Here is a 19192-nt window from a genome sequence, read left to right as displayed (position 1 = left end):
GAATAGAATAATGAAGAAACATTGGAAAGTTTTAAAGGGGACCAAATTCTGGGACCAGTACTTCCAGACAAACCTAATGTGATATACAGAAGAGGTTATACCCTGAAAGATAAATTGGCACCCAGTGCAATTGACTTACCCCCTAAAGTGAACATGTTTGGAAACCTGAAAGGTTTCTTTCCCTGTAAAAGATGTAAAGTGTGTAAGACTTCAGAAACCATTAGAACAACATCTTTCAAATCCAATGTTACAACAAAATCCTTCAATATACAAGAATGTATTACTTGTGGAACTGTAGGGGTTGTGTACCTACTGGCCTGCCCATGTGGGTTACAGTATGTAGGCAGGACCACTAGGGCCCTTAACATCAGAATAGGCGAACACATAGGCAATATTGAAAGAGGATTCATAGGTCATAGCATGTCTAAACATTTTTGTCTATGTCATAACCGAAATAGTTCACTTCTCCAAGTCATAGCTATAGAAAAATATGTTCCGCATTGGAGGGGTGACAACCTTAAAAGACATATTTCACGTCGTGAGACGAAATGGATATAAGGCCTCCAGTGTTACAGGCCTTGGGGCTTAAATATTGAATGGGATACAAACTGTTTCATAAATAATAGTTGAGCTTGTGTTGCATGAAATATCCATCTTTTATTTACAAAATCCCCTCTTTTATCCTGATTTACTAATGTGCTAATAAGTTTTTTAAAATAACCCAAAATCAAATATGTATCTCTTTCCTAATTTTAGATGTATTACAATCAGAGAGAAATATATATGTATATTTTTTAAACATGTATGTACATATATGTTTTTTCTATATATTTATTTTTTAAAATTTGTTTTAGTTTTCTTGTGCTTAAGGTTTAAAATACCTATCATTAGTCCTAAGAATAGTTTTTATATTATTTTATATTAAATCTGTTTAATTTTTAATGATTAGGCCAGTGACACAGGTTGTATCAGGCTAAATGCTTACTTCCTGTGTCTCTCCTGCCTGAACGGTATTTAAGTGTGGTGTGCTGATGTACAGGCATGATCGCCATTCCCAGTGGATGCCTGTTAAGGGGAAACATGTCGGGTGGAGCACGAGCCTGAGACATCACCACGCTGAACAGCTGACTGGTAGACACCGTGGCTGATTCAAACCTACTTTTCTTACCTGCTTGAATTTATGGACTTTTTTCTTGTATGATTTGTTTTTTAAATAAATACTTTTGCTGGAACATACTGCACCATGAAGCCCTCTTGTATTACTCCTTTCATGAGAATACCCAGATCCTGGCTTTTATGAGAGTGTCCTGGAGAGTGAAGTTTTTTCCTTGCTGATTCCTGGATAAACAGATGGATTCCTCTCTGCTTTCAATTACTGTGAGTTCACCTGCCGGCAGGCTAATGCACACGCGCTTCTGATCTCTATCATTTGAGATCCAACAGATCTGGTAAGCAGTTTGTATTTGCATTTTATGCTCTGTATTCCAGATAATTCGAATGAATATGTCTCCTGATTTCTGAGATTAAGTGAAGGACTTTTACATCTCCTAAATTTTGAAGAATCATTTTGGGATTTTCTGTTTTTGATGAATTCACTTTTGGTTTTATTCATTTATTTTTTATATCACATGGACTATTTGTTTTTTATACACCATTCAATTTTTCACATTATTATGCTTTAGAGAATCTGTTCACAGCAATATTTATCGTTATTTGTAGCGGTTTCTTTGCGCATCTTTTTCTTTCTTAGCTAGCTATAGTGTCTGACCATCTGTGTTGGGGTAGACGTGACATTCGTGGCATTTTAGTGTCTCTTCCACAGACTTTGGATAGAAGTAATGGGTTTGGAAAAATTGGTCTTTGGGTGTCCAGGGTGCCTTCACACCATAACCCTATAGAGGTACTCGTGATAAAAGCAAGAATTGGCCTAGCTGTCAAAAATTGCAATGATATGCACCTGTCAAACAGGTGCAGAAGAATTGGTCTTAAGGTGTAGGTGGCACCTTCACACTATAACCTTATAGAGGTACTGTTGATGAAAGCAAGAATTTGCCTTGCTGTCAAAAATTGCAATGATATGCATCTGTCAAACAGGTGCAGAAAAACTGGTCTTTGGGTGTTAATTGTACCCATGAAACCTACACAAAAAACATTCTTCCAGAGGAAATCAACACCCACAACGCTAGGCAGCCTAGAAGTCCTGCAGAGATTCCACATTCCAAAAAACACTTACAGTGCCTTGAAAAAGTATTCATCCCCCTTCGCATTTTTCGTGTTTTGTTGCCTCACAACCTGGAATTAACATGGATTGTTTGAGGATTTGCATCATCTAATTTACAGTACATGCCCACAACTTTAAAGATTTTTTTTTTTTTTTTTTTTTATTGTGAAGCAAACAACAAATAGGACAAAATAACAGAAAAAGTCAATGTGCGTAACTATTCACCCCCCTAAAGTCAATACTTTGTAGAGCCACCTTTTTGCGGCTATCGCTGCCTCAAGTCGCTTTGGATAAGTCTCTATGAGCTTGCCACATCTTACCACTGGATTTTTTGCCCATTCTTCCTTGCAAAACTGCTCCAGCTCCTTCAAGTTGGATGGTTTGCGCTTGTGAACAGCAATCTTTAAATTTGACCTCAGATTTTCTATTGCATTGAGGTCTGGGCTTTGACTTGGCCATTCCAACACATTTACATGTTTCCCCTTAAACCACTCAAGTGTTGCTTTAGCAGTGTGTTTGGGGTCATTGTCCTGCTGGAAGGTAAACCTCCATCCGAGCCTCAAATCACACACAGAATGGTACAGGTTTTGCTGAAAAATATCCCTGTATTTAGCACCATCCATCTTTCCCTCAACTCTGACCAGTTTCCCATTCCTGACTGCTGAAAAACATCCCCACAGCATGATGCTGCCATCACCATCTTTCACTGATGGTGTTCTTTGGGTGATGTGATGTGTTGGGTTTGCGCCAGATATAGCGTTTTCTTTGATGACCAAAAAGTTTAATTTTAGTCTCATCAGACCAGAGCACCTTCCTCCATACATTTTGGGAGTCTCCCACATGCCTATTCACAAATTCAAAACGTGCCATTTTGTTTTTTGCTAAAAGTAATCGCTTTCTTCTGGCCACTCTGCCATAAAGCCCAACTCTATGGAGTGTACAGCTTATTGTCGTTCTATGTGCCGTTCTATGTACAGATACTCCAGTCTCTGCTGTGGAACTCTGCAGCTCCTCTGGGGTTATCTTAGGTCTCCGTGCTGCCTCTCTGATTAATGCCCTCCTTGCCCTGCCCATGAGTTTTGGTGTGTGGCCGTCTCTTGGCAGGTTTGCTGTTGTGCCATGTTCTTTCCATTTGGTTATGAAAGATTTGATGGTGCTCCTAGGGATCATCAAAGTTTTGGATATTTTTTTTATAACCTAACCCTGACTTGTACTTCTCAACAACATTGTCCCTTACTTGTTTGGAGAGTTCCTTGGTCTTCATGGCAGTGTTTGGTTAGTGGTAGCTCTTGCTTAGATGTTACAGCCTCTGTGGCCTTTCAAAAAGGTGTGTATATGTAATGACAGATCATGTGACACTTAGATTGCACACAGGTGGACATCATTTCACTAATTATGTGACTTCTGAAGGTAATTTGTTGCACCACAGCTTTTTATGGGCTTCATAACAAAGGGAGTGAATACATACGCACATGCCAATTATCAATTTTTTTTATTTCTGAAAAATAGTTTTATGTATATATTTTTCTAATCCAACTTATGCCCCGTACACACGGTCGGATTACACAAAATGTGTGATAGGACCTTGTTGTCGGTAATTCCGACCATGTGTAGGCTCCATCACACATTTTCCATCGGATTTTCCAACACACAAAGTTTGAGAGCAGGATATAACATTTTCCAACAACAAAATCCATGGATATTCCGATCGTGTGTACACAAATCCGACTGACAAAGTGCCATGCATGCTCAGAATAAATAAAGAGATGAAAGCTATTGGCCACTGCCCCGTTTATAGTCCCGACGTACGTGTTTTACGTCACCGCGTTCAGAACGATCAGATTTTCCGACAACTTTGTGTAACCGTGTGTATGCAAGACAAGTTTGAGCCAACATCCGTCAGAAAAAATCCTAGGATTTTGTTGTCGGAATGTCCGAACAAAGTCCGACCGTGTGTACGGGGCATTAGACTATTGTGTTCTGATCCATCACATATAATTCAGATTAAAAAAGCATTGAACTAAAGGCTGTAATGTAACAAAATATGTAAAAAGGCAAGGGGGATGAATACTTTTGCAAGGCACTGTAGTCAGCACATTGGTATCAGGGGCTTCATAGCTGCTGGTAATCCAGGACTGATTAATTTTGATAAAAGTCAGATGGTCTACGAAGTCAGTGGACAGACGCGTTCTATTATCAGTAAAAAAACCTACAGCAGCACTGAATGCCCATTCAGAAAGCACGCTGGATGCAGGGCAGCCCAGCAGCTCAATTGCATACTGAGCACGTTCTGGCCAGTGGTCTATTATCATGACCCAGTAAGCCAGTGGATCGTCGACTGAAAAGCTCTTCATCTCTGTTTTCACCCCTAGTAAATCGTCCACCATGTGATGCAGACGCTGCCGATGGGATGTGGAAGCTGACAGCCCTGGGCGGCGAGGACTGAAAGAATTGAGAAATGCATCACTTAGGCAGCCACCTTCTCCACCGCTCCTCTCTTGACCAACAGAAGCCTCAAAACTACGTTTTTCACGACACTGTAACCTACCAGAATCAGTAAAAGCATTTGATAAACTCCTGAAGAGATTTCATTTTCTGCACCCTCTGGGGGGATGTGATAAGTTCTGAGACTTTCCCCTTATAACAGTGGTCAACCAATAGTGATACTTCTCCTTTACGCTACATATTCTTGGGACCTTTCTTAAGCTTTGAAGCATGAGGGAGTCCATGCACCGCAAATTTGCAGAGGCAAGAGAAGCAGACTCCTCTGGGTCACTCAGGATTATAGTATCTGGAACTGCCTCCTCCTAGCCCCATACTACTCCCAAAGGTTCTGGGGATGGAAAACCATCTGTTGCTGTTTTACATATGTCTTTCTCTGCTTCAGTGCCTCCAAAACTGACAGAATCCTCCTCCTCCTCTTCTCCTCTTATGTGTTCTGTGGCATAGGAACACTGGTGTCTGCATAAAGTGGACCTTGAAAGGAAGTCCTCCTTTTCCTCCCACTGCTCTGCCTCGAGTTCCCTGTACATATTGGCACACAAAGTCTGCTCCAGCAGGAACACAACAGGGATTGTGTCACTGATGCATGCACTGTCACGGCTCAGTTTTTGTAAAATTTGGGAAAAAAATGAAAACGCTTTTTTTTTTTACACAAAGTTGTTCATTTTACAAGATATTTCCAATGCACAGCATGTACATAGCAAAAAGGACACCCAAAATACATTCTGCTACTCCTGAGTATGGCGATACCACATGTGTGAGACTTTTTTACATAGCCTGGCCACATACAGAGGCCCAACATCCAAGTAGCACTGTCAGGTGTTCTAGGAGCATAAATTGCACACATAAATTCCTGCCAACCTATCGCATTGTTGAAGGCCCTTCATATTTCTAACACATAGCATGTACTATACATACCGATTACAAACCAAAATACATTCTGCTGAGCAAAGGGTAAAGAAAAGATTACCTGCGGTTTTAGTAGTGCAGTGGTCCACAGAAGAGAGCATTGGTCTAGGCAGCAGGCAGGAACATGGACAGAGACAGCAAAACAGGCAGCAGGCAGGAATAGTCAGTACAGGTAGAGATGTTGTCAGCACAGCCAAAGCATTTGTCCAGATATCAGGCAGGGATGTGGTCAGGAGCAGCAAAAGGATCGTCCATGCAGCAGGCAGGAATACTGTCCATAGTTAGTACATGCAGCAGGCAGAGATATTGTCAGCACAGCAAGAGTATTTGTCCAGGGAGCAGGCAGGACCATCAAGCTTAGGGCATCGGTCAGGAAAGAATGGGGACAGGGGTAGAGGCTTCTCCCACCCAAATCGCTTTGAACCCTCCAGGCAAGCAGACCCTGTTCTGGGAACACAGAAAACCAAAAACTGGTTTTCTCAACTCAGAATATTATTCTGGAACCCCTCACATATGTGAGACCTCTGTTTAGTAGGGTGAAAGATCAATCCAAGGGACAGGCAAAAACATGGTCAGTGCAGGTAAAAAGCAGAAATAGACGGTGGGCAGAGGCATAGTTGATACTGTCCAGGGTCAGTTCACGTTAAAGGCAGAAACATAGCAGATAAACAATGCAGACGGCAGGCAGAGGCATAGTCGAGAAACAGGCCAGGGTCAGTTCACATGGAAGACAATGATATGGTTGGTTTAGGCATCAGGGAAATATTCAGGACATAAATTGAAAACGGGGAAATTGCAGTATATTAGAAATATGGGCTAATAGTTTACAAGAGTGTGATAGTGTCTGAGGCATTCTCCGATGCAAAGGCCAGGTTGGGAGGGACATTGGGGACAATGGAAACTGGTGTCTTTCCTAACTCCTCTTTTGGAGCACACCCAACATTTTTTTTGGCGTCGTCTTCCGGATCCTGATGGTGGAATATGGTCCGGAAAATGGCTCTCATGTAGTCTGCTGACACAATCGGAGCGAATGCTTTCTGTGGGGGATACTTGTTGATAGATCAGGGCAGTGACAATGTCTTCCAAAAAGGTGTTGGGTGTTTCCGTCGGTTTTTTTGGTAGATGATGAAAGAATTTAAAATTACCAAATGAAAAAAGTAAATTGCGACTTTTTTGTACCAGAAGAGGGATTTTCTTGTTGATAGATAGGGCTGCAACATTTGATCATTTAAATCCACCCCCCCCCCATGAATTTATTGTACTCAATTATACAGGAAGGCTTTTGAACGGGACCACGTCTTCTGCGAAGCTCCATCGAGGTGTCATCATGGATGGTGGACATGATGTACACATCTTTCCTATCCCTTCACTTCACAGCCAACACTTCCTCATTCCTTAAGCTTGTTTCCCCCTTTGTAGCGTTGTGGTGACTAGACTCTGTGGGAAGCCCTTTCTGTTTTTCCTTGCTGTACCACAGGCCAGAGTATTTTTCAGGTATAGGTGGCGGAGAAGGGGCAAACTGGTGTAGTAGTTGTCCATGTAAATGTGATACCCCTTTGGAAGAGTGGGAATGCCAACTCCCAAACTATTTTTCCACTTATTCCCATGTACGATGGACACTCAGGGGACTGGAGCTGGGAGTCTTTGCCTTTTATACACATGGAATGAGTGTACATATCCGGTGGAGTTTTCACAGAGCTTGTTGAGCTTCAATTTGTAACTCGCCCTCTTACTGGGGTTATATTGCTTGATTCCCAACCGGCCTTTGAAATGGAAGGGGAGTTCATTCACAGAGATGTTTTTGTCAGGGATATAAAGTTTGGCAAACCTCTTGCAGAAAAAATCAATTAGGGGGCAAATTTTATATAGTTTATCAAAGTGCATGATTTCAGGGGGGGGGGGGGGGCACTGAGTTATCACTGAAATGCAGGAACCGCATTATAATTTCATATCGGGACCTGGACATGACTGATGAAAAAATTATCATGTGGTGGATAGGGTTGGTCGACCAATATTTATGCACTTCATTTTTTTTGTAAGCCCCATGTTGAGCGTTAGGCCTAAAAACAATTTAAGCTCCTCCATTCATAGGGGTCTCCATTCAAAAGGGCAGGCATAGCTTGAGCTGGGGTTGTTTTCAAATTATTAACAAATTATTGGGCAAAAAGACTGGTTTGGTCCAAGATGCCTTGAACTAATTAGTCAGGGAACAATAAATGAAAAAAATAAATTTGGGAAAAACCTGCAGTGTTGACCTGCACACCTGGCTGTGCTGTGAAAGGGGGGATCGTGGCTGACCCTGTGCTAGAAGGCAGCCACAATGGGTTTGCCAAGGCATCTGGAAGCTGGGTTTTGGCCCTAATTCTTTGGTGAGCACTTGTACTGGGCCTTTCCTCCTGGGGTCTAGCAACGCTTGTAATGGGCCTCCCCCCTGGGGTCTAGCACCGTTGGCCCTGCAGGTAGCTGCCTGGTGTTCAGACCATCTTCTTTTTGGAAGGACTGCTTCCTCCTCTGATTCGGATCCTGATGTGCTGCCTTCGGGGTGCTCATATTCCAAACCAGAATCGGAATTAGAACTGGGCGGTGAGAGCTCCCCGTTGCTCTCATCGGTCAGACTCAGAATTTGATATGCCTCCTCTGGGGTGTATAACTTTCTGGACATAGTGGCTGTATGACGGGTACTCTGGTGGCAGGTACTCTGGTGACGGGTACTCTGATGAGGTGGCAGGTACTCTGGTGGCAGGTACTCTGATGAGGTGGAGGGTACTCTGGTGGCAGGTACTCTGATGAGGTGGCAGGTACTCTGGCGGGTACTCTGGTGGCGGGTACTCTGATGAGGTGGCGGGTACTCTGATGAATTGGCGGGTACTAGGATGACAGGTACTCCTGATGACAGGTCCTCTTTATTTATGGGGGCATTCTGGGCAGTTACACCTCAGGTTTGTTTACATTTAGTGACCATATGTGATTGCACACAGCCGGTCACGTGGTAAAGAGCCAATTTCATTCCATTGGCTCTTTACCCTGATCGGGGCTGGGCTGTACCCGAGGGAAAAGCCTCAGCCCTGATCGCCGCGCTGCATGCTCCCGGGGGCGCGCATGAGTGCTGTGCATGCCGCTTCACATGCCGCTTTGCATACTACATCGGTTGTGATTGGATACAGCCAGTCACACTGCTCCCCACGCTCCGCCATCCGCTCATTACCCTCATTGGGGAACGGCTGTGTCCCAAGGGACATGCTGGATCCCCGATTGCTGTGCTGCGGCAGTAAGCCGAGGATGTCATATGACGCCCGCCCAGGATGGGAGATCCCATCTGTGGACGTCATATGACTATGGCTGGGTAATGAAGTGGTTAAACTTGCAGCAATGCACAAAATATATGGCGTTAAACTTGCAGTAACACAATGAAATATACGGCATTAAAGAGGAAGTAAACCCTGATGGGCTTACTTCTTCTTTCCCTGCAAAGGTAAAGCATAATGGGCTACTATGCATTGCATAGTAGCCCATTATGTGTCACTTACCTGACACAGGAGCTTACAATGTCATCGCTGTCCCCTCTTCTACGGAGCGTCCATCTTATTTCCGGGTATTGCTGCTTCGGGGCTGTGAGTGGCCAGAGCAGCGATGACGTCACTCCGGCGCATGCGCATGGGAGCTGTCAGTGACGGCATGTTAGCCTTCACTAATGGCATGCTCAGTGCGCATTAATGCAATGCAATATATGGCGTTAAACTTGCAGTAACACAATGAAATATATGACGTTATCTTGCAGTAAGGCACAGAACTATTTGTCATTAAACTTGCAGTTACGCAATGAAATATACGGCGTTAAACTTCAGTAATGCACTGAACTATACTGCATTAAACAGAAGGTAATACACTGAAATATATGGCGTTAAACTTGCAGTAACGCAATGAAATATACGGCTTTAAATTTGCAGTAATACAATGAAATATATGGTGTTAAACTTGCAGTAACGCACTGAACTATACTGCGGTAAACGGAAGGTAATACACTGAAATATACAGCGTTAATCTTTCAGTAACTCACAGAAAAATATGGTGTTAAGCGGTCACTAAAATCACATTGATTGAACTGTCCCTAGATTCACACTAATATAAAGATGAATGGTGGTCATACTGACTGAACTATCCCTAGATTCACACTAATATAAAGATGAATGGTTGTCACTCTATATTCACACTGACTGAACTGTACCTAGATTCACACCAATATAAAGATGAATGGTGGTGGTCACTACACTCACACTGACTGAACTATCCCTTAATTCACACTAAACTAATATCCTACACTGACAATAGAATCACAATAGCACACTAACTGTCTAGTAGCACTGAATAGAGCCCTGTTCTATCTCTCTCCACGCCAATATCACACAAAAAATGGCCCCTATTGAAAGAATACATTTAAGAGCAATGAGCAATGAGTCATCATGACAGCATCCAATCAAGGCTCTGACAATGCTCTGTGCCCTGATTGGGGGAAGCTATCATTAATTCAGCCAATCCGTGCTTTCAATGTGGCGGCATAGTGCATTGTGGTCATTCAGCGGGTGAAACAAATAGTCGAACGACCCGATAATCGGTTGGTCGATAAACGGCCAATGTTCAGCCGGAACTCATGCTCGGGCTGAACCGTTCACCCATCCCTAGTAAATAGCCCCCAAAGTGTCAGCTTGTCAGAGCTGCTGTAGGGAAAGGATAGGGGGAGATCACTATTTACATAAGTTAGGATCAGTTAGAAAACTTTGATTTATTTGGGGAATTTGCATTGGTAAGGTACGGGAGCGGCTCCAGACCAAAAAATTTGGGGTGCTATGGTGGTGCATGAGATATGAGTGGGAGAACCATTTCCGCATGCAAAGCACGCTAAGAAGGAGGTGATTACCCTGAAGACTGCTACAACACTCACTGCATGCGATTTAGGGATGCGTGTAGGGATCTGATGAGTGGGGAACTGAAGGAGTACGGAAGTCTCCTAAATTGCGACATAGGCACAAGTCACTTTTGGACAAGCACAAAGTCACTTGAAATCCTGCTATTTTTTGCACTACTAAAAGACTGAACTTATAATTATATATATATATATATAATTATTATTATTATTATATTTTTTTTTTTTTCACCAAAAAAATATTTTTAACAGAATATGTTAATTCACTTATTTTTGTGTACTAATGATTTGGATATAATTAACTCATGCTGTACATTTATGATACAGCTGTTGAGATGAACTGTTTAGGATGAAATTTGTCTATAATTGCTGACTGAGTGAGAACACTCATTACTGTACTAAGCACATGCACTTTCACATTGCAAGCTGATACACCAGTTTGCAATCAGCATTATTATTAGGGCTTTATCTTTATAAACTTGCCTTAAACACAGGGTGAGAACACCTGTCAGGATATCTATTTTATTTTGAGTTGAGCACTCACTACTTATTCTTTAAAGAGTGATTCACTGTGGAGAATTACCCTTCAGGTGACAGCAGTGTTTTCTATCACCTATTTTACATTCACCTGGAAAGAGTGACCCATTGTGGAGGAGCACTCTTCAGGTCACGGGCAGCACCACCCACCCCTATACTCATAAATTGTACAACAATTAACCCTAAACATTGCACAACAATTAGCCCCCAAAATGACACAACAATTAACCTCCTCCTAAATTGCACAACAATTATCCCCCTAAACTGCACAACAATTATCCCACTAAATTACACAACAATTAGCCCCACAACACTGCACAATAATAAACCCCCAGCACAACACTGTAATAAACCCCCAGCACAACACAATAATAAACCCCCAGCCCAGCACTTAACCAGAAATACACAATAATTAACTCCCAACATTGCACAATATTAAACCCCCCAGTAGCATAGCAATCGGTTGGCCCCATTCATTGTGCAACATAGCATACAGAGTAAAGAGGTTAGCATTATATAGCGTATAGGGTGTAAAGGTCAGGACTACATATATATATATAGTTACATAGTAGGTGAGGTTGAAAAAAGACACACGTCCATCAAGTCCAACCTATGTGTGTGATTATGTGTCAGTATTACCTTACATATCCCTGTATGTTGCGGTCATTCAGGTGATTATCTAATAGTTTCTTGAAGCTATCAATGCTCCCCGCTGAGATCACCGCCTGTGGAAGGGAATTCCACATCCTTACCGCTCTTACAGTAAAGAACCCTCTACGTAGTTTAAGGTTAAACCTCTTTTCTTCTAATTGTAATGAGTGGCCCCGAGTCTTATTAAACTCTCTTCTGTGAAAAAGTTTTATCCCTATTGTGGGGTCACCAGTACAGTATTTGTAAATTGAAATCATATCCCCTCTCAAGCGTCTCTTCTCCAGAGAGAATAAGTTCAACGCTCGCAACCTTTCCTCATAACTAAGATCCTCCAGACCCTTTATTAGCTTTGTTGCCCTTCTTTGTACTCGCTCCATTTCCAGTACATCCTTCCTGAGGACTGGTGCCCAGAACTGGACAGCATACTCCAGGTGCGGCCGGACCAGAGTCTTGTAGAGCGGGAGAATTATTGTTTTATCTCTGGAGTTGATCCCCCTTTTAATACATGCCAATATTCTGTTTGCCTTATTAGCAGCAGCTTGGCATTGCATGCCATTGCTGAGCCTATCATCTACTAGGACCCCCAGGTCCTTTTCCATCCTAGATTCCCCCAGAGGTTCTCCCCCCAGTGTATAGATTGCATTCATATTTTTGCCATCCAAATGCATTATTTTACATTTTTCTACATTGAACCTCATTTGCCATGTAGTCGCCCACCCCATTAATTTGTTCAGGTCTTTTTTCAAGGTTTCCACATCCTGCGGAGAAGTTATTGCCCTGCTTAGCTTAGTATCATCTGCAAATACAGAGATTGAACTGTTTATCCCATCCTCCAGATCGTTTATAAACAAGTTAAATAGGATTGGTCCCAGCACAGAACCCTGGGGAACCCCACTACCCACCCCTGACCATTCTGAGTACTCCCCATTTATCACCACCCTCTGAACACGCCCTTGTAGCCAGTTTTCAATCCAGGTACTCACCCTATGGTCCATGCCAACAGACCCTATTTTGTACAGTAAACATTTATGGGGAACTGTGTCAAATGCTTTTGCAAAATCCATATACACCATGTCTACGGGCCTTCCTTTATCTAGATGGCAACTCACCTCCTCATAGAAGGTTAATAGATTGGTTTGGCAAGAACGATTCTTCATGAATCCATGCTGATTACTGCTAATGATATCGTTCTTATTACTAAAATCTTGTATATAGTCCCTTATCATCCCCTCCAAGATTTTACATACTATTGATGTTAGGCTAACTGGTCTGTAATTCCCAGGGATGTTTTTTGGGCCCTTTTTAAATATTGGTGCTACATTGGCTTTTCTCCAATCAGCTGGTACCATTCCAGTCAATAGACTGTCTGTAAAAATTAGGAACAACGGTCTGGCAATCACCTGACTGAGTTCCCTAAGTACCCTCGGATGCAAGCCATCTGGTCCCGGTGATTTATTAATGTTAAGTTTCTCAAGTCTAATTTTAATTCCGTCCTCTGTTATCCATGGAGGTGCTTCCTGTGTTGTGTCATGAGGATAAACACTGCAGTTTTGGTTACTGAAGCCACCCGATTCACTCGTGAAGACTGAGGAGAAGAATAAATTCAATACCTTTGCCATCTCCCCATCCTTTGTAACCAGATGTTCTTCCTCGTTCTTTATGGGGCCAATATGGTCTGTCCTCCCTTTTTTACTGTTTACATACTTAAAGAATTTCTTGGGATTTTTTTTGCTCTCCTCCGCTATGTGTCTTTCATGTTCTATCTTAGACGTCCTAATTGCACCCTTACATTTCTTATTGCATTCTTTATAAAGTCTGAATGCTGAGGATGATCCCTCAACCTTGTATTTTTTGAAGGCCTTCTCCTTTGCTTTTATAAGCATTTTTACATTGGAGTTAAGCCATCCAGGATTTTTGTTCGCTCTTTTAAATTTATTACCCAATGGGATACATTGGCTAATGCCCTTATTTAATATGCTCTTAAAGCAAACCCATCTCTCCTCCGTATTCTTTGTTCCTAATATTTTATCACAATTTATGCCTTTTAGCAAGGTTTGTAGTTTAGGGAAGTTGGCTCTTTTGAAATTCAGTGTCTTTGTATTCCCTTTATGTTTCCTATTTGTGTGATTTATACTGAAACTAATTGACCTGTGATCGCTGTTACCTAAATTGCCCCGTATTTCCACATCTGTGATCAGGTCTGTATTGTTGGTAATCAGTAGATCCAGTAATGTTTTATTTCTAGTTGGTGCGTCTACCATCTGACCCATAAAATTGTCCTGCAAGACATTAAGGAACTGGCGAGCCTTAAATGAATGCGCGGTTCCCTCCGCCCAGTCTATGTCTGGATAATTAAAATCCCCCATTATGATAACACTTCCCATCCTTGCTGCTAATCCAATTTGTGATAGGAGATCCGTCTCCACTTCCTCCTTCAGGTTAGGGGGACTATAGCATACTCCCAGTATTATTTTCCCCTTAGCTACTACATACACTAGTTCCTCAGGGTGCCCTTTTACATTGGTGGTCAACACTCAGGGTGCCCCCTTACATTGTCAGTGTCAGTGTGACTCCTGTACAACGGTGATCAGTATGTCCTCTGTATAGCTATAAAAAGAAAACAAAATGCAGCCTAACCATACACTTCCTCTATAAAATTGTACAAATAGACTTAAGTGCAATGGTAAAACCTATATAGGATTATCCAGTGAAAATTAACCAATGTAATGCAATATAGTAGTGATAATGTCTCCCTCTCTGCAAAAATATTTTGAGCAATTGCAGAGCTGCAATGTGCACATAATAGTGAAATCCCCTATGTAAAATAATAACAGCGAGGAGGCAATCCAACCAGAATATTATAATATAATAATGATGGTGTCAACCTCTCTGCAATAGTTAGGAAATATTGCAGAGCTGCAATGTGCAAATAGTGATGAAACCCCCTATATAATAATAATAATAATAAATAAAAATTTGATGTACTCTGCAATATTTCTTAACTTTTGCAGAGAGGGTGACACCATCACTACTACGATCTAATACACTGGTTGATTTGAATCTCTACTATTATTATTGTACATAGGGGATTTCACCAATGAGATGTTTCTTGAGACTCAAGAAACATCTCGTAGTGTGAACACAGCCTTGTGCTGTATGTGTATGTACTGAATATCCTTCTTTCTCTCCTCCCTGAGTGTATACGAAGAGGCGGAGCTGCTGCTGGAACAGCGGTCAGAGGAGGAAGCCGAGTCTAGAAGGGAGACTGACAGAAACTACAGCAGACTTGCAGGAGTGAGCGAGGAGGATCCAGTTCCTTTGCCATCGGAGAGGAGCCCAAGATTCCATTCAGCGGTGCAAAGTTGAGGTATACCGTGGTGACAGATCTTCAGTGACTGTACCCCAGAGTATCAATGTATGGTTCCATCTTTATGTGGCTTGACTCTTTTCCTCTGGCAATAGAATCCACGCATTCCGGTAAGAGTATTTACTCTCCCCTCTGGGTGGCGGATGCACAGTCCTGGGTGACTCCTTCAGTGGACAGTGGTTAACCTTTATCCATAATGAGTGGATTTCTGTGGAGGCTGGATTAGTTCCGCAACCTTACCCTTGTAACGTGGATCAAAAAGGTTTGCCAGTCAGTACTGATCCCTCTCCTTGATACCACAAATCCGAGGGTCCTTTTGCAGGATCAGGGAGGCCATGCAGCGTAGGTTTGCTGAGGCATTCGGTCCGGAGTCCTCTAGGTCACTAAGGACGACATGATCCGCAGCCACCTCCTCCCAGCCACTTACAAGTCCATGGGTTTCTGGGGACTGAAAAATGACCCTTTGAAGACTGCTGCTGATGCTGAGTGCCAGGCTCCGCCTTCATGTTGACACAATCCTACTCCTCATCCTCTTCCTGTGTGATTGGAGGGCCAGCAGGAACACTGTCTGGATAAAGGGGGCCTTGAGAGATAAGGAAGTCCTCCTTTTCCTCCCTCTGTTCTGCCTCAAGTGCCCTGTCCATTATTCCATGCAGCATGTGCTCCAACAGGAAGACAAGAGGGACAGTATCACTGATGCATGCACTGTCACTGCTCACCATCCTCGTGGCTTCCTCAAATGGTGACAGGACAGTGCATGTATCCTTGATCATTAGCCACTGGCGTGGTGAAAAAAAGCCAAGCTCCCCTGACCCTGTCCTGGTGCCATACTCGCACAGGTACTCAGTGACGGCCCTCTGCTGCATATGCAGCCACTGCAGCATTGCCAACATTGAGTTTCACCTGGTGGGCATGTAACAGATGAGGCGGTTCTTGGGAAGGTTGCATTCCTTTTGAAGGTCAGCCAGCTGAGCACTGGCATTATATGACTGGCGGAAATGCCCACAGACTTTCCTGGCCTGCCTCAGGAGATTCTGTAAGCCCGGGTACCTGCCCAAGAACTGCTGCACCACCAAATTAAGGACATGAGCCAAACAGGGAACATGGGTCAAGTGTCCCTGTCGGAGGGCGGAGAGGAGGTTGGGGCCATTGTGGCAAACCACCATTCCTGCCTGAAGCTGGCGTGGTGTCAACCACCTCTGAACCTGCCCCTGCAGAGCTGCTAGAATCTCTTCCCCAGTGTGGCTTCTGTCTCCTAAGCATACTAACTCAAGCACCGCGTGGCCTTTCTGCCTGAGTGCTAGCAGCCCCTATAATGCCTACGGAGCACCGCTGGTTCCGAGGTCAAATCTGCACAGGAAGAGGCCATAGAAGAAGAAGAGGAGGGGATGTTGGAGAGGGGTGTGGCAGAATCACCACTACCAGCATTTTGGAGGCGTGGTGGTGGAACAAGCTCCAATATTACTGCACCCTATCCTGCATCCTTCCAAGCTGCCAGCATGGTTAACCAGTGCGCCGTGAAAGAAAGGTAACGTCCCTGACCATGCCTGCTGGACCATGAGTCAGCAGTAATATGCACCTTACCGCTGACCGCCCTGTCCAACGAGGCCAAGACATTGCCTTCCACATGCCGGTTGAGAGCCGGAATGGCCTTCCGAGAAAAAAAATGGCGTTTGAAAACCTGTCACTGCGGTAACCCACATTCCACAAATTATTGAAAGGGGGCAGTCTACCAGCTGAAAAAGCAGCAGTTGGAGTGCTAGCAATTTAGCCAAACCAGCATTCAGCCGCTGAGCATGTGGATGGCTGGGACTGAATTTATTTCGACGGTTTAGCAACTGGGGTAGGGAAATTTGCCTGCTACAATCGGATTTAGGCGTACCGCTAGCAGATTGCCTGCAAGTGCTTGGGACACCTAATTCTACACCTTCATTCCTCTCAGTGCAGGTCTCTGAGAGGACTGAAGGTGTAGTGGGGTTGGAGATCCCAGCTGATGAGGAGCAAGGAGAGGTCCGCTTTGTTCTTTGGTGTGGGTCTTTTAGGTACTGTTGCCAACGGACTGCATGGGAGCTCGACATATGTCTGGTCAAGCATGTGGTGCCCAATCGGCTGCTGTTTTGGCCACGCTTGATACGCTTCAGACAAATGTTGCAAACAGCAACGGTGCGATCTGCTGCACACATCTCAAAAAAGGCCCACACCAAAGAACTTTTGAAAAAACGCGTGGAATTAGCAGCGCCCTGCACATGCGGAGCTCTGCTGTGTGATGCAGTTGGTTGGCTGTCCTTAAGCTGGCCCCTGGAGGGCATCCTGCCTCGTTGGAGATGTGCCTCCTCCTCCTCTTTTCTATCAGGCACCCACGTAGATTCAGTGACCTCATCATCCCCTCCCTCCTCACCATTGGAGCAAACCTGGCAGTATGCTGCAGCTGGGGGAACATGACTGCCAGTTTCTTGTCCTTCTTGGGCACCCCCTTTCTCTGGGCTCACATTACTGCCTTCATCATCAACCTGGGTACCATCATCAGAGCCTTCAAAAGGCTGCACATCCTCCTGCAGCATGTACCCGACACTGTGGTCAAACAGTTCGGGGGACTCCTCGGGACATGATGGTGGGGCTAGGGAAGGAGTGACTGATGCTGTTAAGCCGATGGAATAGGCCGCTTTGGCAGCTGCATTGGCAGCCAAACTTGTCTTAGCCTGGGTGACAGTGGATGAGAAGGACGGCTTTTTGATGCACTCTACCAACTCTTCTGCATGTTGTGGCTTAACACGTCAAGCTGTCGAAAAAAAGGACAAGCGTGCCCCACAGCCATGTGCTGAGGATGCACCGTGTCCAGGACCAGCAATGTTGGCTGTAGACAAAGAGCCTGCTTGCCCTCTTTTAGTGACCTGTGAGCATCTGCCTTTCTTTGGTGGCCTTCCAGACATGCTGTAAAATTGGATTAGCAAAACACCGCCTGAAGTTTACTAGAAAAATTTCACCAGCAATGACCTGCAGTCAGATATAGGCTTGGCTAGACTAGAATGCAGTGGATATATATATGTTGGAGACTGTGTGTGTATATGTATATTTAACGCACTGTGGATCACAAGGATCACAATCACTTGCCTGCCTGCCTGTCTGAAAGTGTATTTGAATACGTACACCAGGAACAGTCTGCAGTGAGATCTAGCTAAACTGGATACAGTGTGTGTACATATACAAAGCCGGGATGTATATATACATGCTAAATACACTGCAGATAACTGAATCCATTGCTTTCCTGAAGTATATTTGAAACAGTACAGCAGGAACAGTCTTCAGTAAGATCTAGCTAACTGAATAAACTGCCTGCTCAAAGTAAATGAAATGACATTCTCTCTATCGCTCTCTCCACCAGCAACACACTACACAAAGCCGACGTGCAGGCGGCCTTATAAAGTGTGGGACGTGGACTTAACCCCCTGAGCCATAATTGGCCAAAGGCACCCTGCCTTTGGCCAATTATGGTTCTCTTTGCTGACGGCGCTGTTATTTGCCAAAGCATGCGGGTCATAGTGCATGCTTGGCCAAGCATCATCATGATGCAGTGCATTATGGGGCGTGACGCGTCACGCCCCATAATGTTTGATCTTCAGCGAACGATCGAACAGCCGATGTTCGACTAACTCGAACCTCATCTCTACTGCCTACTACATAATTCAGTAACCAGGTGGTGCCGAGTAGCGGTAATCCAACGCTTTTAAAAAAGTAATAAATATTCAATAAATCTTCATCAGGAATATTGTACCACTATCTACAGAGAATCAAAATTGCAATGTTAGAAAGTACATATAAGTATCGTGTTTTGTACAAGTAGATATGATGTATCTATTATTGTATCTACATAATAACTTACATTTTCCATACATATTCAAAAAATGGTAACAGATGCATTCCCCATGTCAAGGCAAGGAAGGGTCCAACATCCACAATCCACAGAATCTGCCACTCATCCTCTACAGCAGTGGTTCTCAACCCTCCTAGTGCCATGACCCTGTGATAAAAATTCCCAAGTTGTGGGGACCCCTAACAGTAAAATTATTTTCGTAGCGTGGGTTGC

This window comes from Aquarana catesbeiana, linkage group LG01 (assembly GCF_042186555.1).
Source record: "Aquarana catesbeiana isolate 2022-GZ linkage group LG01, ASM4218655v1, whole genome shotgun sequence".
NCBI classification, from domain to species: domain Eukaryota; kingdom Metazoa; phylum Chordata; class Amphibia; order Anura; family Ranidae; genus Aquarana; species Aquarana catesbeiana.
Note: the sequence above shows the minus strand (reverse complement) of the source record.